The sequence below is a fragment of the Mytilus californianus genome, unplaced genomic scaffold (assembly GCF_021869535.1).
Source record: "Mytilus californianus isolate M0D057914Y unplaced genomic scaffold, xbMytCali1.0.p SCAF_10, whole genome shotgun sequence".
In the NCBI taxonomy this organism is placed as follows: Eukaryota; Metazoa; Mollusca; class Bivalvia; order Mytilida; family Mytilidae; genus Mytilus; species Mytilus californianus.
The window spans coordinates 54,364,269-54,388,234 of record NW_026262582.1 but is presented as its reverse complement, the minus strand read 5'-3'; positions in this window follow the sequence as shown (position 1 = coordinate 54,388,234).

Here is a 23,966-nt window from a genome sequence, read left to right as displayed (position 1 = left end):
TCGTATATTGAGCAAGACTGACAATCATTTGAGTGCCTTTATTTATTTGGCGTTTGCGATAATTTTGCAATGTTATTTATTTTTGCTTACCATTTTGAAAGAAGTTATTCAAATGAAATAATTAAAATATTTGAATATGAACTAATTGCCTAAAGACGGGTTGCCTGTCTGAGTGTGATGCACATTAAAACAAACTACGATAAAACGGGTTGCCTGTCTGAAATTAAGCTGCATATATGCAAGCCTCGTGGCGTCATGATGGCTAAGCTAATCTGGTTATTGCATTAATGTTTGGAAGGGTTTCTGTCTAAATGTTATTAAGATGTTTTGATGTGTCTTTACTTTCTTTTCATTAAATTGTTATTTGTTTTGCTGCTTTGAGTATTATTTGAAGTGCCTTGGAATATACCCCATACACTGTATCCAGAACCATCCCCTCACAGTTTATTAATCAAAACTTAACTTAACGAGTGATTATTTCGAATCGATCAAGAATGGGACTAATCTATTCCCAATAATCACTCGTGCATAAATATTTCATAAACATTTAACACGGATGACCTACCAATGAAAAATCTTTGCCTTTACCCTGTATTTTGCCTTTCTAAGTTGGACAACAAATTCGGTTGTATGACACAAGAACAGCATGCAATATTTTATAGTAGATGAAAAGAAGTTTAAGATCGTATGAGTTTTATATTGATGAAATATTTGTCACTGAACGTTAAGGAATATCACCTGTAACGAACTCACTGACCGCCCTTGCCCTTACTCTATCTAGTAACCTTGCTCTAGGGTCCATGCAATTCGATCAAAATAGCCAAATTTAAAGGGTTTGCTCTGTAATTTATTGCCACGGGGCTCTATATTGATAAATATGCATCGATAATCATTCAAAACGTCCCCGGTGAGATTGGAGTTCAAGTTTAACCAATAGTTAAGGATTTTAAACTTGAAATAAAACGAGAATATAAGAATTTCAAGGGGTGGCACCTTCGTAAATAACCATAAAATATAAAATGCCTACCTCAATCTTCTTCTCTGCCATCCACACCACATATGAATATCGCAATAAGCCATCCACATATGAATATCACAATAATTGACTACAAACATAGTATTTTTTTAACCTAACAAATGAATTTTTCAAAAAGTGTGTGTGTGTGTGTGTGAGGGTAATCTAATAGGTTTACTAATAAATTTATCTAATGTTATTATGTTTAATACAAAAGGACCAGAATATTTCATTTTCACTCTTAACACATAATTTATAGTTTTTAGTTTTTTGAGACAAAGAGTTTCTAAAACTTTTTTTTTAATAGTACAAATGTATAATTATTTTTTTTCCAATATTATAATTATATTTTTTTGTATTAAATGATATATATAATATATATTTTTCAAAATAATATAATGATTTTTTTTTAAATATTGTATATAAAACAGGAATGATAGACAATAGAAAAACATAGTCCTTGTATAAGAGTTGCTTGAGAAACAGATTTTATTATCAATGATAGTAATAATTTTGCTCCTTTATATCAGTCCTATTTCATTGATAAACCAATTCTTCAACGAAGGAGCAAAGATGATAAACTCGATTCAAGGGACAGGGACCTGCTTGACTTGTGTATAAGTAATCAAAAAAGAATATTAAATGGTCGAGTTCTCGGTAACACTATTATTGGCTTAACTTGCTTTTCACCTAATGGTTCTAGTACAGTAAGATTATGTGAGAGTGTCAGAGAGTATCACGAACAACATATTTTGTATATGAGGGTATGTAATTTTATACCAACACTGTCAGACTGACATTGTTTGTTAGAATGGTCATTATCAGCTAAATATTGTATTAATACTAATCATAATACTGTTATCACTCATGAGTTAATTCCAGGTTTCATATGATCAGATGACTCTCCAGCCCTTTTTCAGGAGGCACTTTTTTCTAAAGAAATTCAACAGCGACTTGAAAAATTTCTCAAACAAATTTCTATAGATTCCCAGGAATCAATTGATAAAGCATCTCTAGAATTAACAGATGTCATTACCTCAGCTGCTAATGTAGCTCTTAAGAAGCATAAAATACACACGGATAAAAAAGTAAAACATCAAAAGTGGTTTGACTGTAACCTTTCATATATGAGAAATAACATCCTGAATTATGGAAAAATATATTCCAGATATCCCAGAGATCCTGCTGTTAAAGATCACTATTACAAACTGCAGCGTGCATATACTAAGGTTCGTAAATACAAATACAGTGAGTATAAACAGTCATTACTGTGTTTATATATCTCAACTTGTTCAATTCGCTCGTGTATGTAACAACGTATTTGATTTTAACGAAAGAAATCTCTATATTACAGAAAAATTATTACACCAGGGTTTTCGAGATCAAAAACTAGTCAAAACATTTACTAAATTTTATCATCGGAACAAGGAAATCATTAGTAAATGTAAATCAACATACAGACATCTTATACGTTCAGGTATTTCACATCCAATCTTTTATGGTAATATTCTATACAAAGCACAAAAATGTCAGCACTCACCTAAAAAGCTACCCAAAGCTTTAAACAGACTGATTCAGAAGGGATATAGTTACGATACTGTTGTCAGGTCATTAAAGATGGCATATTTTGGTATTAATATTGATTCACTCATAGGGTCTTTGCATCGGAAATAAACACATTCATTCTAAAACCAGTTGTTGGCATGATACGGGTTATGTTCTTCTCATATATTTTATGATGGTATGATACTAAACCCCTAACGGGAGGGATTGTGCGTGATTTTCATATGATGAAGACATAATCTTTCAATCAGTTTAATTGAGGTCTGGGGCTGGCATGTCAGTAACTGCTAGTAGTCCTTTGTTAATTTATGTATCATTGTCATTTTGCTTAGTTTCTTTTGTTACCTATTCTGACATTAGACTCGGACTTCTTTTAACGGAGTTTTACTGTGCGTATTGCTGTGTATTTGTTTATTCTACATTGGCTAGAGGTATAGGGGGAGGGTTGAGATCTCACAAAACATGTTTAACCCCGCCGGATTTTTGCGCCTGTCCCAAGTCAGGAGCCTCTGGACTTTGTTAGTCTTGTAAGTTTTTAATTTCTGTTCATTTATATGTTTTGGAGTTTAGTGTGACGTCCATTTTCACTGAACTAGTCACTTTTTTATTTAGGGGCTTGCTGAAGCCCGCCTCCTGGTGCGCGATTTTCTCGCTGTGTTGAAGCCCCATTGGTGGCCTTTGGCTGTTTTCTGCTCTTTGGTCGGGTTGTTGTCTCTTTGACGCATTCCTCATTTCCAATCTCAATTTTATTACTGCATAAATATAAAATCTTTTTGATGAAATCCCAAGCAGTACTGGCAACTGATTGATGAACTGCTGGGTTAAGAGAAAGATGATAAAAGTGCATTGATTGCCCCATCAGATTGGTTAAGCCATTTTAAAAATTTAACAGAACCAAAAGATGAATTTAAAGAACGACTTCAGTGTTTTGAGCAATAACTTAATATTCTTGAAAAAAGTTAAATGTTTTAATAAACTTGACAGTAGGATCTCTGAAACTGAAATATCTACTCCTTTGTTATTTATAACGGTTAATAAAGCAGCTGGCTTAGATAACATCTTCAAAATTATGTTAAAATATGGTCAAACTTCTTTACTACCATGTGTACTCAAAATTTTTAATCTTTGTCTTTCATACGGAAAATACCCTGAACCTTGCACCGCAGGTTTTTTTATTCCCAATTCATTAAGGGAATGATGCATCTATCTGACTCCTTATAATTATCGAGGAATCACAATCACTGATTAATTTGGGAAGCTTTTTAATAAGATACTTGACACTCGTCTTTGTAAATTCTTAGATAAATATCATATCACTGATGATAGCCAAATTGGGTTTACCAAAAAAGCACGGCCATCTGACCATATGTTCATTCTTAATAGATATAAGAAGATGTGGTATGAGTGCCAATGAGACAACTCTCCATACAAGTCACAATTTATAAAAGTAAACAATTATAGTGTAACGTGTAACCGGGCGGGGACGTTTTATTATGTTTATCCTTGGGTTCGTACCAGTTTCCTGGGATTTGAAGAGCAATTCAAAAATTCTTAAGTCAATAAAAAGTTTACGCTATCACTACCAAATATAAAAACAAATACTACATAAAACGAATTTTAACACCTATTAACTTAACCCTAACCTGGTAAATTGAAACAGCTTAACAATACCCTTTCAGTCTGATATTAGTTTTAAACCAAATGATCGAAACTAGGCTGAAACCTAAATGTATGAAACTGGCTGAAACCTAAATGTATGAAACTGGCTGAAACCTAAATGTATGAAACTGGGCTGAAACCTAAATGTATGAAACTGGGCTGAAACCTAAAAGGTATGAAACTAGGCTGAACCTTAATGTATGGAACCGGGCTGAAACCTATTAAAACGAATGTATGGAAACTTTTTCAACTGGTGTAAACTTTCGGCGTATGAAACTTTATTTAAATATATGTATAAAACTGTTGGAATAACAGGGTAGCACTAAGGTATGGTTTAACAGCAAACACTCACTGCAATAGTGAGAGATGTGGAACGCAAAACCTTAGCACTAGTCCTGTTTAGACAACTTGTACTGAACCAAAACTTTCCTATCTATATCCTCTCAGCAGGTTTCAAACACTCCACTTTGTTTGACTTATCCTGCTACTCGTCTTAAACAATTAACTGTCCTACCTTTCTGATCTACTTCTTAATATGTCTACGGCACTAATGACAACTTGAACTGAATAGCTACCCACTATTTATACTTCGAACGCGGACCTCGAAGAGAGCACCCTAGCAACAACTGTACAGGCGAAGCGTCTTATAGCAACCAAGGATAAAGGGATGATTTTCGATGCCGTTTTCAACGATAAAAAGATCAAATGGGAAAATTCATAGATAAATCGGAAAATACATAACTGTAGAAATATTGTAACATTCTTAAACAGTAAATTCGTAACACTACCCACGCCTCCGACTTCATGCGTCCTCGCATGAGTTTACAAATTTGTACTCACTAAATCAAAACACAATCAAAACCGTTCTCGTTAACTAGCTGACACCATACCAAGGTCCTACTTTTAACCTCAATTTTTCCACTTATTCCGCAGAATACCTCTCCCAGCAACTGTTTGTACACCGAGGGTTATACCATGACAACCAACTAATGGCTTTCCTACAACAATCCGTCGGCAAGCGGCGGACCTAGGGGTACCTTAGCCTACTTACAGTTCTGGGGTTCCTGTCAGCCTCTTTCTTTCTAGCATGTTCTCTCTGTTTTGCTAGTTAAGTTTCTACTTTCTAAATATCCTTACAAGCAACTGAGGACTGAACTTCAATATTATTTTGACCAGATAACCATTTCAAATATTCTATTTTGAATACCACTTGAACAATTGTGTTGCCAAAACCCGATTTAAAACAATTTTGCCTCACAACAGGCCACTTACGGACCCCTCATTAAGAGTTGTTGTAAAGGGTTCTTTAACGTGCACAGGACGTGGTACTCCCTGAACACGGGACCTCGGATTTAACGTCCCCATCCGACGGACGGACATATATATAACAACAGAAATCAAAAACAAGTTTTATGATACAGTTTTAATATATATGACGCTTCCTGCATCAATAAACAGACATAAAATTCTTATACCATCCAAACTGTCTCGTGCTCCTTAATCTTTTCTATCTGGTGACCGTTCTCAACATACTTTGTTACGATCTTAACCATGTTCCTTTCTCTTGCTACGTTGGTTTGTGTGGCCTATTCCTTTGTAACAAACTTCTGTTTTTTAAGATGTTCCATTTCTCCACTTGCTTCTTTCTCAATGTCATCCCCTCGTATGAAGGACTGAGACTTTCTCTTTGTTGGTGCCAACACTGGTAAAGGGGCACACCTTTTCCTTACTGTTGGGTCACTCGTTTTGTCCTCCGGCGTATGATCTACCTTCTTATCTTCTTTCTTTTGTGATGTGTCTTCTTCAGAATATACCTTATAATGAAAAACTGTTTCCTTCTCCTCATCCTTATCTTTAACTGATCCGTCTGTGCCTTCTTCACTATAGCATGCCTTCAGTTCAGAATCCTGCCCATCGTTATCTGAATCATCCGGAGTATCTAAGTCTGCACTGCTACTGTCATCCGAAATATCTTCTTTTAGGTTCCTAGGATCATACTGATCAAGATCTTCTTGGCCTCTTTCTGAAACACCAACCTTCTTTTCAACAATTTTGTAACTCCTTTTGGTAGTTTCTACTCCGTGAATGTTTTTCATGTGCCTTTTAAGATACTCCTGCTTCTTAAAAACAGTTCCACAGTCTTCACATCTGATCTCAGACTTTTCTTTTGCACATAGAAGTAAATAAGTTTTACTTTTTGCAACAAGAGATCTATCTTCTATAGCTTTAGCAGTTCTTTTATAGTCATCTGTATATTTAACAAGCCTTACTTCAAATGAGTCAGGAACTTCATCGGATATAGCTCCATTCACAACAATCTCACTTCTAGGTGGTATGTTAACAGTTTCTGATACCGCAACTCTATCACAACCTATGTGACCTTGGACATAACATCTAATTTCGTGTCCCTTAATAGTTAAAGTCCCCTTGGATATGTTTATGTTAGCTTCTTGTGTTCTCAAGAAGTCTAACCCTAGTATACAGTCTACATTAATGTCAGCAACTATGGCAGTGTTTATACATTTGAACGTGTCAGTTTCAATTTCAAGTACAGTTTTGCCTGACAAAAGCAACGAATCTCCATTAGCTGTAAGTATATCCCTTTTAGTTGGAATTAAATTTGGAACATTTGACATTTTCTTAAACATTTTAGTGGAGATAACTGTAACTGTAGCTCCAGTATCTATTAACAAATCTGTGATAATTCCGTTTACTTTTGCTTTCAAAAACATACCTGCATCAGGAGATAGTTTATGAACCCCCACTTTTCCCGGTGTCGAATCTGATATTTCATAGTTGTGGTTAGTATACCTTGTTTTAGGTTTGTTCTGATACCTAGGGCGCTGATAATTATATTGAAAGTTTGGATATGTAGGACAGTTAAATGCTCTGTGGCCTACCTCGTCGCAAGCATAACACCTAAATGGAAACGGCAGCGGGGCTCCACCCTGCTTCCAACCTTTATTGTTTTGTTTCAAGTCTCTCATTTCTTTTTGCAACTCTATTAATGTCTCCGACATGGTTTTCAAAAGCTGACTTGTCATGCTGTCAGCACTGTGTGTATTTTCAGACGCAGTTCGTAAAAATCCCTGACCTTCAATCCTTTTGCTTTCGGCTTTGTTGAAAGCCTCAAGCTCAACTGCATGTCTGATAGCATCATTTAAATCAGTAGGTCTTGCCTGCTTTATTCGGAGCCTCATATCCGAATCTATTAACGAGTCTATGAACTGTTCTTTTGCCAAAGTCTCCCGCACTTCGGTTGGTGCAGTTGCATACGCAAGGTTAGTTAACCTTCTTATGTCTTGGCCTAACTCAGGCAAGGTCTCTACAGCTCTCTGGTGTCTCTCTCTGAGCTGTGTTCTGTACAGCTCCGTTTGGTTAGACGGAGAAAAAAGCTCTTTTAATGCCTTAACCAGTTCTTTGAAATCTTGTCTAGACTCCTGGGTTAAGTTTCCCAAAACACCTTGAGCCTGACCCCTGAGAGAAACGGCCAAATACAGACCTTTCTCTTTGTCCGTCCAATTATTAATTTGGGAACATGCATCGAAATGTGACCTAAAGTCAAGCCAAGGGCCTTTCCCATCATAGGTAGCAGTCTTAACTATGTTCTTATTTTTGTTTCCATCCAAAGGATAGGATTGTTTGTCTTCATAAGACCCGGTATCACGAGTTAAACCAGTTTTACTTGCTCTTTTTGTGACAAATTTGTCACTAATTGGTAATTGTAATTGGTCAGAAAAATGTTTCGAAGTCTGTTTTTCCGCAGCAGGTGTTGATGTTTCAAACCTGACTGAAGATCTAGGTCTGGCTCCTAAAAAACCGCCTCCGTTTACACAACTTCTTACATTTTTTTCATAAATCGGGGAGTTTGTTTGTTTTGACAACTGTTCGGAGCGCCTGACTGAACCTATCCCAGAATTACTATGTCTAAAAACTGTTCGGGGTGTATCAACATGGGAAATTGATCTGTCGTAATTAACATGCCGATATTTTTCTAATTCAGCATTTAAAATATCTATTTCCTGACTTAACTGTTCCTCAGTTAAACTTATGTCAGGATCATATAAAACACTATCTTTCCTATGTGAATTCATGATAAAATACAATTTATATGTACAAAAATACTCTATAGAAATGCTAGACAAATCCCACCGCTGCCACAATTTGTAACGTGTAACCGGGCGGGGACGTTTTATTATGTTTATCCTTGGGTTCGTACCAGTTTCCTGGGATTTGAAGAGCAATTCAAAAATTCTTAAGTCAATAAAAAGTTTACGCTATCACTACCAAATATAAAAACAAATACTACATAAAACGAATTTTAACACCTATTAACTTAACCCTAACCTGGTAAATTGAAACAGTTTAACAAAACCCTTTCAGTCTGATATTAGTTTTAAACCAAATGATCGAAACTAGGCTGAAACCTAAAATGTATGAAACTGGCTGAAACCTCAATGTATGAAACTGGGCTGAAACCTAAATGTATGAAACTGGGCTGAAACCTAAAAGGTATGAAACTGGGCTGAACCTTAATGTATGGAACCGGGCTGAAACCTATTAAAACGAATGTATGGAAACTTTTTCAACTGGTGTAAACTTTCGGCGTATGAAACTTTATTTAAATATATGTATAAAACTGTTGGAATAACAGGGTAGCACTAAGGTATGGTTTAACAGCAAACACTCACTGCAATAGTGAGAGATGTGGAACGCAAAACCTTAGCACTAGTCCTGTTTAGACAACTTGTACTGAACCAAAACTTTCCTATCTATATCCTCTCAGCAGGTTTCAAACACTCCACTTTGTTTGACTTATCCTGCTACTCGTCTTAAACAATTAACTGTCCTACCTTTCTGATCTACTTCTTAATATGTCTACGGCACTAATGACAACTTGAACTGAATAGCTACCCACTATTTATACTTCGAACGCGGACCTCGAAGAGAGCACCCTAGCAACAACTGTACAGGTAAAGCGTCTTATAGCAACCAAGGATAAAGAGATGATTTTCGATGCCGTTTTCAACGATAAAAAGATCAAATGGGAAAATTCATAGATAAATCGGAAAATACATAACTGTAGAAATATTATAACATTCTTAAACAGTAAATTCGTAACAATAGGTCAAAGTACGGTCTTCAACACGGAGCCTTGGCTCACACCGAACAGCAAGCTATAAGGGGCCCCAAAAATAACTAGTGTAAAACCATTCAAACGGGAAAACCAACGGTCTAAGCTATATAAAAAACGAGAAACGAGAAACACTTATGAACCACATCAACAAACGACAACTACTGAACATTATTGATAAGTATTGTAATACAAAAGAAGGTAGAGTGTTTTCCTGCTTTGTTGATTTTGAGAAGGCTTTCGATACTGTCATTCACCAAGTGATAAAACTTAAGCTGTTAAATATAAGAGAAGGTGCAAACTTTTATAATATCATTAAGAGCATGTATGCCCAGAGTAAATCTTGTGTTCGATTAAAAATAGGATAACAGATCTCTTTAGAACAAAAGTAGGAGTAAAACAGGGAGACAATCTGAGTCCTAATTTGTTTAAAATGTTCATAAATGACCTTCCTGATTGTCTTAAAAGTTCGCCTGATCCAGTCGTTGTTAATTCACGACCAGTCCATTGTTTATTATATGCTGATGATATTGCCATTTTTTAAACTTCAGCAAAGGGACTTCAGAGTTAACTTGATCGATTAGGTACTTATTGTAAAGATTGGTGTTTGATTTTAACTAGGCAGGCAGACATATCAAACATAATTTTTATTTTAATGACATACTTATTGATTGTGCTCAACATTGTAAATATTTAGGAATAACTTTTAGTGCATCTGGATCTTTTTCCTTCGCTCAGAGAGAATTGTATAAAAAGGCGTTAAAAGCCTACTACAAGCTACGCAAGGACTTTCTGTCACTGAATCCAAGTTTTAAAAACTGCCATCATGTATTTGATCATACAATTAAACCTATTCTTTTATATAGTTCAGAAATTTGGGGATATGTTATCCCTTTCAAAAAAAATGTAATCTGACAGGCTTATCCCAAACTTCTTTCAGAAAAGCTACATATTAAATTTTGTAAACTTTTACTTAGCGTTGGCAAAAGGCCAACAAATTTTGCCACTCTTTCTGAACTAGGTAGATTCCCTCTGCATATAGACATTGCAAAGTATATGATCAGATACTGGCACAGGCTTGAAAATTTGGGTTCATCTTTTCCATTACAAAAGGAGGCATATTAAGAGTCAAAATTACTACATGAGTAAAAAATTCCATCATGGTATGGATCCTTAAACTTCTTTCTAAAGAATATAAAAGGGGTTGGCGGTTTAGCTTGTGCAAGCAAATGATAGCTTTAAATGTGTATACAAATTCTGTACCAGTACTATGAGGATCAGTGGACTCCAAATGCACAACTATGCTGATGGAAAGCTCTGTAACTATAGCACTTTCAAAGACAGACTTTCAAATTTTGGTCTTGAAAGATATCTTATTTTATTGCGATCCCCTGAGCGAAGGAGAAATTTTACTCGATTGCGTATTTCGTCACAAAGACTTAGAATTGAACAAGGTAGATATCAAGGTATTTCTCGACAAAACAGAGTATGTCTCATGTGCACATTTTATTTTCATGTACATCATCTTTAACTAGGAGAAACTGCATGTACTCCATGATTAACTCACTCTGTCCTAACTTTAAGCACTTGATTCCTAGACAAAAACTAATTTGGCTACTTAAGGTTGATATATTAATATCTGTTTGTGATTTGATTGATGAAGGCAAAATATAGATCTAGCTTCTCTGCATCAGGCACGAGGATGGCGTGGTGGTTACCAAGACTCACCAATAATAATAATGTACCTTCTTGTACTTATTTTATCATTGACAATCATAATTGTTCCCATATATATTATATATAAGTATTTTTCTATTTAGTACTATGTATATTGGGCATGTCATTTAGACCTTGGTGCCTCTTGCAGTCGGATCACCTTACAATATGTATAAACCCCTCTGCATCAGGCACGATGATGACAAACCAGGTTTGTGCATCTACTCATAATGTCATAATCAAATTGTCTTTTTGCATACATGTATACCATGTGCGTCTATCTCCCACCTTGCAATGCAGCACCGTCCCTTGGTGGCTTTTGCAGTTAAGTTACATATCCAATACATTGCCAATTTATTTAAAGAACTTTTTCATGGTGGGGTGTGCCTGAGAAGGAGGTACAACACTGTTAAACGTTTATATTTATTTTTCTTTTCTTTGTTTGTATACTTGACTATTGGTTTTTTGTTGTTGTTGTCTTATTAATGTCTTATATTGTATTATGCTCTTTGTGATCCCATCAAAATGCAAGCGGATTGAAAAATGTCAAATTTTCGTATTGGTCAAAAAATTTTGACCAATCAGAGGTCGCGCTTGTTAGAGTGTTTTCGAGTGCTTCAAAGGTCAAGATATTCATCACTTTTCTACAAAATCTTTATTTATGCATTAATAACTTAACAAAAATATATTAAGCATTATAATGTTTATTGCCATTAAATATACAGAAAATAGAGACTTTAATGGAGAAAATCGGTCATACAAATAAGAAAAAAATGAAATTAATTCGGTGTCTTACCTTAGCCCAGAAAAAAAAATCATTGCAACCACACTATAAGATGTATTTTCAATATTTTTAATTTATCAAAAACTAACTTGTTATTTTTAATATGGAAAAAAAACTGTAATCAGATATTTTTCACAACAAAAAAATAACTAAAGAAAACCAGGCGGTCATTAATATAAAAGTTCTATATTTCCCATTCTTTTGTACCGTAAAGTGAGTAGAACACTTTAATAACTTCTACAATTTATAAGGTATCTTTTAGATCATTAATACATCTGAAAGGGCCTGATGTTATCTTTTCATCTCAAAAAACTCTTTTCAGATATCTTTTACAACAAAAAAATAATTATAGAAATCCAGCCGTCTTGAATATAAAAATTCTATATTTCCCGGTATTTTGTATCGTAAGGGGGTAGAACACTTTAATAACTTCTACATTTTAAAAGGTATCTTTTATATTTTTATTCATCAGAAAGGGCCTGATGATCAACCTCAACAGGAGAAATATCATCTAAACGAGACTCTAAAGGAATTAAAAAAATTAAGTCCACGTTTGGTAGGAGGGGTGGAGCAATAGGAGTAGCAGTATAGATGACACTGTCATCAACAGGTCTAGGACCCTTATAAAGGTCGATGACACTTTCATCAACAGGTCTCGAACCCTTATAAAGGTCAAGAAGCCTACCGTCTAGATCACTATACATATCAAAAGTGGAGTCCAAAGACGAATCTACCTGATCATCCCGTAAATGAGCTGGACCAAACGCATCAGAAGGGTCGTTGCTACAACCAGGATCTGGAGTGGGTGTACTGGGTATAACCAGCGGACGAGGTGGAGAAACAGCAGAAGCGTATGAAACACCTGACTTCGGCAGAGGAACAACTTGTGGAACAGAAACTACTGGGGCTGCAGAAGTAGTAGCAATAGTACTACTTGATACACGAACTGGAGAAGAAGACACGCCTATGGGAGGTGAAGATACTACTGAAGCGTAAGAACGAATAGGCGTAGGAAAGTAGCAGCTCGGATTTTCAACTGAGGTTGACCAAGAAAAAAAATGTGACTGCTTCTTGTTACCTGGTACCTGGGTATGACCATAACTTCCTTAATATCAGACATGATGACCTATGAAACTAATCGACTGGAACACTTGGAATAACTTGAAAACATGCAATGAAAAAAAGGATTTTATTGATAAATGAAAAATAAATAATGGTGTGATATATTTGTCACTGGACATATAATACCTAATAAGCTGTGTACTACACCTTGCATAACTGTTGAACCATATGACATAAACAATAAAAGATAAATAAATACATTAAAAGGTCAAACTTCAGTGATTTATTCTTAATAGTAACAAACTAGGGGCCTTCTACTCTTGTGATGACTGTTTAGCTGTTAGGAAGCGTGCAATGGGAACGCCATCATCCCTTTCACTCTAACGAGGATTGAGACTACTTGTACATAAACAAAAGCATCATACCGTCATCTCAGTAAGAGAAAGTCGTATGTATGTGTTTACCTCCCTTGATTCCAGCATAAATCCAGCTAAAGCAGAACATAGGCGGGTAGAAGGGATGTATGCCGGTTAGTTGTTTAGTATCTTAAATGAACTCCCGATGGTTGCATTGTTTACTAATTACATTAAAACAGTCATATGACCACAAGTTAACGCCAAAGGGTGAACCAAGAATCTTTACTTATTGACTGGGTATGAATGGAATAGTAAGTTTATTATCCCCCGAGGCGTAGTTGAGGGCAATAAATGTATCCGAGGGAACAATAAACTTACTATTCCATGAATATTCAGTCAGTAAGTGTTTTATTATACCGAAAGAGACACACAGTTATGCCAAGGACTGAACGACACAACTGACCAAAATTTATTTTTACATTTGTAAGAGACAACGGACACATGATGACAATTATCCGATTGTAAATAAGCATTCCAATAACAAGCAGCCAATTTCAAAACAACAGAATAAATTCAACAACAGAACAACAATTTTCAACGAATTCATTTGATCTGTCATTACATTTTGTTGAAAGTAAAATTTACAGAACAATTGTTAATACTGCTGATAATGACGCAAACTGACTGAGCCGTGCTCCTGTCGTCTGATGCGACTTCGATGGTGTGTATTCGAACGACTCGAGAATCGACCTTAATAATTGAGATGAATTTCGATAGTCCCGAATGAATTGTTAAAAATCTGTTAACCAATCCTGATAACTGAGGTACAAATGGACTAGTGTGAAGCTAGCCGGCGTTAATATTCATAATGCTAGCCGTCAATAATATTCATGAGATGATACCTCGTTCGATGAAGTGGTGTGGGTAATTAAAAGATTGTGACAATAAAATAACTTTTTGCTGTAAATATCCAATATGGTTCTGCTATTTATAGCAATATAAAATCTTAAATCAATAGCTGTCTTTTGCAAGGTCCGCGTCTTTTAACACCATTTAAAATGAAAGGAAATAAAAAGGTTAATGCCTTTCGATCAATACACATAAAACCAAATAAAAAAGAAACGATTCATTAAAATTCTGTGAGTAGTGAAATAATGTAAACTGAAACTACAATAAATAAAAGGATGATTAAATATAGAAATTTAGCGATTATTGTAAATAAAGAAATTGAACAAAAGCGTTGACAAATGCATATGCTTTTTCAAAATGGGACATAAACTCAAACAATCCATATAAATACGGTTCTTATCAATAATTATCGTCTTTGACTTCTCGAAGTGTTTAAATATTTGACAATAGTGATTTAACAAATATAATTTATACGTACACTGAAATGAATTAAAGGGAATTAATTTTCATATGGGCATTCCATAATCTGTCTGGAATCTGTTCGTTGTCTACAAATATAGTCAAAAGTACTACATGCCATACATACGATCGTATATCTTCCATTTTAAACAGATGACAAACAAGAAGATATACAGTTAATGAAAAAAAGAAAACAAGAAAAATAAAAACTAACAGTAATGACATATCATTTTTCAAAACTACGGAGATCAATCAGAGTCATTAATCTCAAAATTATCAGGTCATTCCATTCAGAGATAGGTATGGCATCTGAAAGTTCCTAGACCCGTACGAGTTTGACAGCATAGGGTTAAAAGAGGGAGGGGTACCCCGGTATATCACGAAGTCGAAATAAACTATTGCCGGCTGGCCAAACTAAGAGATTCTCCACGTGGGCCATTATACCAGAGGTAGAGGTAGGCATTGCCTCTAAGATGGCCCATAGCACTTATGCCCTAGACCCGTACGAGTTTGTCAGCAAAGGGTAAGGGGGTACCCTTGTATATCACGAAGTCGAAATCAACTATTGCCGGCTGGCCAAACTAAGAGATTCTCCACGTGGGACATTAAACCAGAGGTAGAGTTATACATTGCCTCTAAAATGACCCATAGCACTTATGCCCTAGGTTGGGAGGGTACCCTATATATCACGTTATACAAATGCTATTTTGACAAATAATGTTTGAGCATGTGCATAATCTTTAGCACTTAAATGCTTATCATTTAATTTATTATAAAAAAAAATTCTTTTGTTCGTAGTTGTGTTTCTTCCAATCTATTGTTGCAATCTAAATAGTCATATGGATATACATCTTTTTTTATTCATAACTCGTTAGAATCAATAATTTTTGTTTTTATTGTTTTAAACAGGTCCTGAGTAAAAATTTTAGCTTGAGTGTTTAGTGACTTTGGCATCAGTCTAAATGAGTCAATGAATATCATGTCTATGTTTCCTATATTCTTTGAAAAAAATAATACATTTCTCATTTGTGTTTGATGTGAAATTTATCTTTCCCTTGCTTTATCCCAACTCTTTCAGAAATATGCGACTAACCCGTTCAAACTGTGAAATGAAATTAAATGAATTTTAAAAGTTGATATTCCAAATTGCATTTCCTGTGAACTGCATTGCGATAAATTATCAGTTAATTGGTCATGGTCGCGAACTTTATCATTTTTTAATTCTCTTACGCATATATTACAATGTTACACTTGAAGGAAAGATAAATAGTCTTCATTCTTCATTCTCAAGCATAAGACCCTGCTGGATTTGGTTGGCATTGAACTATCAACGTGCAATTGTAATTTACAAATTTGATATATGTACCTTCCTCTGGTAAGTCTGTTTTTACAGACTGATGCTGACTGCAGTACTTGCTGTGTTTTTCTACGATGTCGTGTCTGTTAAAGTGATTTACACAGAAGTGATTTACACAGTGTCGACACCAAAAAGTGTTATTTTCCATGGAATATACATGTGACCCTAATTTGAGACAAGGGTCTTGATCCAATAGTAGTGTTGACTCTCATTATTGGTTACACATAAAAGATCTACTAGTATTCGTTTGATCTTTTACTCTTCGATATTCATAAGGGAAATGGTTCCTCTACCTCCTTATAACAAAAAAGTTTTATACTAGGATCATATCTAATCTTTCAAATTTATCAATCATCTTGAGTGACATAAAATATTCATCGGACCACTTTTGGTATTTATCCTCCCCCTTAGTATGATTTTGATCTACCTTCTCATTATGTAGCGCGGATAAAATTGCCTATTGGAAATCCTTTTGATCCTTATGAGGAACATTAAATAATAGCTTTCTTTGTGTGCTAATGTTTGTGGAAGTTGTACATAAGAACTCCCTACTAGCAGGTTAGTTTTGATTTAGTTATTTTTATAGTATTTGAACAATCCTTTTCTATTTTCAATAGTTTTAAATTTCGTATTGTTAAAGGCATCTTTTTTGTAAATTTTCTTTTGCTTTTTGTTGCAAATAGTTTGACTGAATAATTTTTCAAGTCTGCTGTACCTCACTAATCAATCCTCCTTGGCAATTTGACGTAGTTCTTTTACCCTTTTAGCTACTTTAGTTTAAATATCCATAGGAGTAAGGTCTTTATCCTTTCTGGATTCCTATAATGGATTTGTTTTTGTGCCTCTAACATAATCCAATGGGACCTGGTTTTCTTTTACAAAACCTGTTTTTTTTTCTCTCGTATAAGTGGCGCTTTAAACGTTGTTATTGGTATTTGTATCTTCTCAAATCTAACCCTTCTTCATGCACCACAAATTGTACATATTTCTGCACTTTGGTCTTTTTGTACAAAATTATGTACATGCTCTGATTTAACTTTACACACTGAATTAAAATTATCCAAAGATTTGCGTTGTTTTCCATTTTACTTCTTGTTCAACTTTTTAATGGCATCCATTCCACTTTTTTCTTTGTACTGATTTATTTCATTACAAACACCTTATTTATAAATGGTGTTTGTTATTTTAGATATTGATTTCATGTTTTATTTACTCGTAGTACTTAATGAAAAAAACAATTTCTAATTTAAATAAAACAAAATTTTGGGGGCATTCGCAAATCGCTTCAAACATTGCTTCTACTTCTTTCTTTCCAAACCTAGATCTTTGGTTTCTTACCAGTGTAAAAGAAAATTCCTGCTTTGATTTTTTAGCGTAGTGTCAACCGTCACTTATCATGTATGCCCCTTTTAAGTTTGTTTCCTTGTTACATAATGCTTACCCAGTAAATCCAATACTTGCAATGTTCTCCAATTTGGTCTTTAACTGTTAGAATCTTGCTCATCCCAAACTTACCCTTTCAAAATTTATTTAAAACAATTCTTATCGCGAGATCCTTCCACTTAAATGCTTCGCAATTTTGTTCTTTTGCTTTCTCTTCCAACACGTATTCCCTCGAAAATTCATCATCATCCTCCTCAAACATAGTTCTGTCATTTTTATTTTGCCATATTTTAATTATGTAGTAAAATAATGTATTTCAATATAATCGGCATTTGCCTAGTTCGTACTCTGGTACCATTTTTTTATGTGGAAATCTCTTAGTATGGCCAGCCGGTAAGAGTGCAAGACCTTGGGGAGATTACCACGATCTCTATCTAAAATCTGATGTGTTATTATGAACAGATATTATGGAAATGGAAGATTTGAGGGATGTTTGTATAGGAAACTATAAATTAGATCCCATGTGGTATTACACATTACCAGGATAAGCTTATGATGCAGGTCTTAACATTACTAAAGTTGGAATTGCTTCCGGATCCAGATATGCTGCTTATGTTTGAAAAATCAACCAGAGCAGGAGTTGCCATGATTACATTGTAAGACTTATAATTCATATCTGGTTGATAATGATAAAACACAAATAACTAAATACTCAACTTATTTAGATGATAATTACCATTTTTATGCACGGACTATGGCACAACCTGTACCTAAAGGAGATTTTGATTGGGTAGATCCAGATATTAATCTGTCCAGATGATACTAATTATGAATACATGGTTGAATGATATTTTGAATATCAAAAACACTTCATGATACACATAATGACTATTCACTAGCACAAGACAATGTTGAGATTAATAAGGTTAGCAAACGAATACCAACATAACATAACTGCGCCAAGTATGTGCTCCATTATATTTATCATTAGAAGAAATGAAATTGACTAGGTTCATAGTATGCTAAGTTTTGTTCAATGTGTATGGCTTGATAAATATACAGATTTATATACAAGACTAAGATCTAAAGCCATGTCAGAATATGAAAAAAACTGATGATTTATTGTGTATTTTGAAAAACTATGGAACATGTTTGCAAGAGAGTCGATGTGAAATTGGTCGTTAGTGAACAATGTAAATTCGTGGGCAAACCAAGTTTTGACAGTAGAGTTATTTTTACAGAACAGTTGATAGCCGTTCATATGAAATTTGGTAAATTTGGTAAAACTTGTTTAAATTTGGGAGTTGTATTTGAGATCTTTCAAAAACCCTAGTTATGACTTTCATTACAATTTTATATTTTAAATGACAACAATGCTAAGGCTCCGTGTTTACTTTTTACACATTCTGACTTCGATGGATAGGTGACTCATTGGCACTCATACCACATCTTCTTATTTATATATATAAGCATTTGTTAACTGATACAGATATTCAAACGGGTGATTTTTACAAGGATATATCCCTCCATGTTCAAGAGAGATTTGATACTTCTAATTATCCAAATAACCGTTTATCAGGAAGTACAACTGGTGTTAACAAAAAAGTAATTGACATTTTTAAAGAAGAATTTGCTGGTAAAATACTGACCCAGTTTGTGGGTTGAAGGGCCATTATGTACACCTCCATAGTAGATGGTGAAATTACGAAGAAAGCAAAAGTTTTAAGAAAATGTATTTTACTTTGAAAGATAAAAACCATATTAGAATCACTATACAGGAACTATACAAATTCATGAATATCAATAGGAGTCATCTTCACTTTACTTTGGATATTACTAAGATTGGTTTGTTGGCTTAAGATGAATAGTAGGAATATTCTGAATATCCCGAAAAAGCTGATAAATTGATTTGTAATTTGACTGCAGCACCACCGGTACATACAGCTACTAGATACGCTAAGTCTTCCAAACATAACATGTTTTGTGGTTGGAATTTAAATAGGTTAGATATAATGACAATGAGTTTTTAATGTAAACAAAGGCAACAGTAGTATACCGCTGTTCAAAAGTCGTAAATCCATTAAGAGAAAACAAATCCGGGTTACAAACTAAAACCGAGGGAAACACATCAACTATAAGAGGAAAACAAAGGAACAACAAAAACACTGAACTGCAATAAAAACAAACGCCAACATACATAGAAACGGATTATTTGATAACAAATGCCATATTCCTGACTTTGTAGAGGACATTTTAAGAAAAAATACTATATGGTTGCAGAGCTTTCCACTACAACTGATAGGAATGACTCGTATGAAGAGAAGTTTAAAAAATAAATAAATAAACTTTGAAAAAATACGATCAACACCTTAAAGAACTTACAAAAACAATTCTGACTGCACTATGCAACAAAAACCAATGCACTGGTATGATGTTGGCGGTGGAAGAGAAACCCCCATGAAAACATGGACAGTTTAAGGTTATTTGTTTAATGAAGTTAAATGTCAAGACAAAATCAAATTTAAATCTTTACAATATCAAATTGTTTGATCCATGAGTTGAATATCGCGGGATAATCTATCAAATTGTCATTAACCTCTTTTACTCAATTCCATGGTCACCTTCGTAATATTTGTTCAATGCGGTATATATCTGTAATAAACTTCTGAAGTTCAGACTCGTAAAAGGATCATTGGAATTCTTCATCGTTGAAATATTTGAGATAGTAGGTCGGTGGCTGATTACTTATTACTTAGGAAATAGTAAACTCTTCTTCGATTCAACTTGTTTTGTATCCCTTTTCAAACATTTCTTTTGGTGATTTACACTATGTCAACCACACTAAATTTGAATGTTACATAGAGGTTCCAATAAGAGGTTTAACAATACCCCTATCTATTTATTTTTCTCTAACTGTAGGATTGGTAATACGATTGAGTTCACTTGACATTTTTTTGTCACACACATAATTTTGTATGAATGTATCCTTGTGTTTATAATAAGAGAGATCAAGTCGATAGTGCGAAAAGGATTTATTATTTGGACATCAGGAAGCAGCAAAAAACTCTGCTGTAAATCATTCCTTCGATCGGATTGGGTAAACTTGGGGTCGTATGTATTTCAAAAATCACTACAACAACCGATCAACCAACTCTGGTATCTTGAGGACTGGTTTGGACGAAGAATTTTCTAAAGAAGACCATTTAAACACTGCGTCATGCGAATCCAATAATGATGTATTTCCCATTTGGTAATAGTAGTAAAAATCTAAGTTAAAGTTTATTAAACAAATATTTGACTGAGATATAAAAAGTTATATAGGAATCGAATTTACGTACATGAAGAGTAACTCTTTGTTAAATTGTTTTTTTTAATAGACAAGCAACTTAGATAAATAAAGCATTCCCTTTTTTGAGATAGAACATTTCACTACAAACAATGTAGTTTTAAACATTTATCCCTAGATTTCAATTGGAGATAGACCATGGATTTTTTAACTTTGTAATATGCCCAATTCTGTACTGCTGGATTTCCTAACAATTGCTCATAGATTGAGTTCAAACCATACAACCATTAGTACTGCTACGATAATTTTGATAACAATTATTGAAAAGCAAAAATACATGAGAAATAGTGGAGATACAACACTAAAAATATTTTTCTCTGAACTAACTACATTGTAGATGAATAAGCCATTATAATCCAATGGGAGTGTGGAGATAGAATAGTACGTGTAGTTCTCACAAAAACTCGTAGAGTGTAGAAATCACGTATTATAGGTGTAATGGGAGATAGACCATTGCACTTTGATCTCAAATATATAGCTATCTCCATGTTTGCCAAAAATGGACATATAACTCTATAAGATTCACACGACGACTGATCAACCTTTTTCAACAGCTTCCAAAACTGTTTAACACTGTTTAAAAGAGAGGCGAAAGATACCAAAACATTGTTCAACAGCGTTGAACACTATAAATAATTGATTTCTATTAAAATATCTGATCATAAATAGCGTGATGCACTTGTAAAGGAACTGCACGAGGCCAAGCAAAATATTCGAGCAAGCAACTATCAACCCCGAATAAACAATATTGGATTAACTCGAATCCTTACCAAAGTGTTTAAACCTGTGGTTGAGGTACAAAAGGAAGCTGCTTCTCAAATAACCTAAAAATTGAAGACATTCCAACCATGCAGCCAGCTCTACCACCATATCCAGAGTTTTCCAGTCCACTTCCTATTTTAGAGCATCTCCAGAGTTTGCACTTTCAATTCTATTTGACAAAACCACAGACGCATTCCTGAAACCTCTTACTTAAAAGAAAATTCTACCTATTATTATAGATTAGACAGAACACCCATTTGAATTGCAATCTGATAATCGTGGTATTTTTATTGGAAACTCCTCTTTAACAATTGTTTGGAATGATGTATTGTTGTTGTGTGTGTTATACGAAGGAACGCTAGGATGGTGGGAACTAATTAAGAATAAACGTGCCTATTTCATGTATTTGAAGTCGAAAGAATCTGCAAACTTAAGAAATACTAGTATTGTTTATTATGGGAAAAATTTGAAAGACCGTAGAGCCATGTACTATGGTAACTATGTTCTCTCTGAAAGTCTAAAATCGATTACAGGTTTCCAGTGGGGGGGGGGGGGGGGATCGTTTCCTTCACCTACAGACTTCAAGACAAAATGGTAGTGGATTACAAACCGTGTTACTGTCTTCTGATTTCAACAACTTTTTGGATCGATTAGATCTTTGAAAAGCCTCGTATAAAGCTGGCAACAACACGGTAAGAAATTGAATTGTTGCGATGGCTGCTGCCATGAAAGGATGGATTGGTATTCAGGAGTATGCTTTGGATCACCATCACAATGGTATTTACTTTAAAACGTGGTAGTCAGCGACAATATGATAATGAAGGCAGGAGTATTATTTAGACTGTCGGTAATTTACTCAGTTGAGCATTTACCTCTTCTGTTGCAAAAACGCTGTGAATGCCACCGCCAGTGCAGCTTTAAAAGATGTCGAAAAAGAAGCCAGTCATAAATTAGATAAATTGACTACCTCTTAGAAGCCAAAAGCAATGTCAATATAAGACTTTGAACGCAGCAACCCATCCAAATCCATTACGCAACAACAACGCGCTAAAATGTAGTTTGTTTTCATCCACTATTTTCTACATAAGAAAATGTCTGTACCAAGTCAGGAATATGACAGTTGTTATCCATTCGTTTGATGTGTTTGAGCTTTTGATTTTGCCATTTGATTAGGGACTTTCCTTTTTGAATTTTCCTCGGAGTTTTTATTTTTTTCATAAGCAACAGTGGAGTTCCACAGCTATATCCCAAGTGGATATTTCAAGTAAATGAATGGATACAAATGTATTAAGCAAACTATTTAGAAAACGGCTATTAATACAGACCATAATATAACATTCATCGTGTCAGAAAATTGAAGCCGGGTCAATAATCAGTACGATACATCCATCCACTTAAAAGATGGCTGTAACAAAGCTTGAGACTTAATACTTTTTTCCAAATAATCATAAAAAAACTCCAAATCTTCTCCGGACGTGGGTTGGTTCACCATTTATTTAAACAATTCTTACGATATCGACAACATCACCAATGAAATTCAATGACATATACAACCCAAAAAACATTCAGCCAAAATTGTCGTCGACGACAGTTAATTTGACTATTGATATACCGGATTACCCCCCCCCCCCCCGTACGGGTCTAGGGCATAAGTGCTATAGACCATTTTAAAGGCAATGCATACCTCTACCTCTGGTATCATGGCCCACGTGGAGAATCCGCTGGTATAATGGCCAAGGTTGTCCAGCCGGCAATAGTTTATTTCGGCTTCGTGATATACTGGGGTACCCCCTCCTCCTTTTAACCCTTTGCTGACAAACTCGTACGGGTCTAGGGCATAAGTGCTATTGGCTATTTTAAACGCAATACCTACCTCTGAACGGCAATAACCTGATTATGTTAAGACTCTGACTGGTCTCCGTAGTTTTGAATAATGAAAGGTCATTGGTAAAGTGACTGTCAGTTTTTAGTTCTTCTTTTTTTTTCTTGAATGGTAAAACTTTTTTTTGTCTTGTCTGTTTAAAATGGAAGATAAACGATCGCATTTACGGTATGTAGTACTTTTGGGATGGGACTATATTTGTATGACAATATGACAATTAATTCCTTTTTATTTCTTTCAGTTTACGTGTAATGTATAATTGTTGAATATTTAAATACTTTGAGAAGTCAGAAATATTTATAAGAACTGTTCTATTTAATTTGTCCGGTGGAATATCCCGTTTTCAAGATTCATAATTAAGCATATTTTATCTCTTTCGTTCAATGTATTTATTGATAGTAATCGTTAAATTTCTATTTTAAATCATCTTTTTATTTATTGTTGTTTCAGTTTATATTATTTCACTAATCACAGAATTTTGAATAGATCGGTTTTTGGTTCTATGTTTATGGAAGCATTAATCTTTTTTTTTACTTTCATTTTAAATGTTGTTAACAGTCGCATCCCTTGAGAAGACCA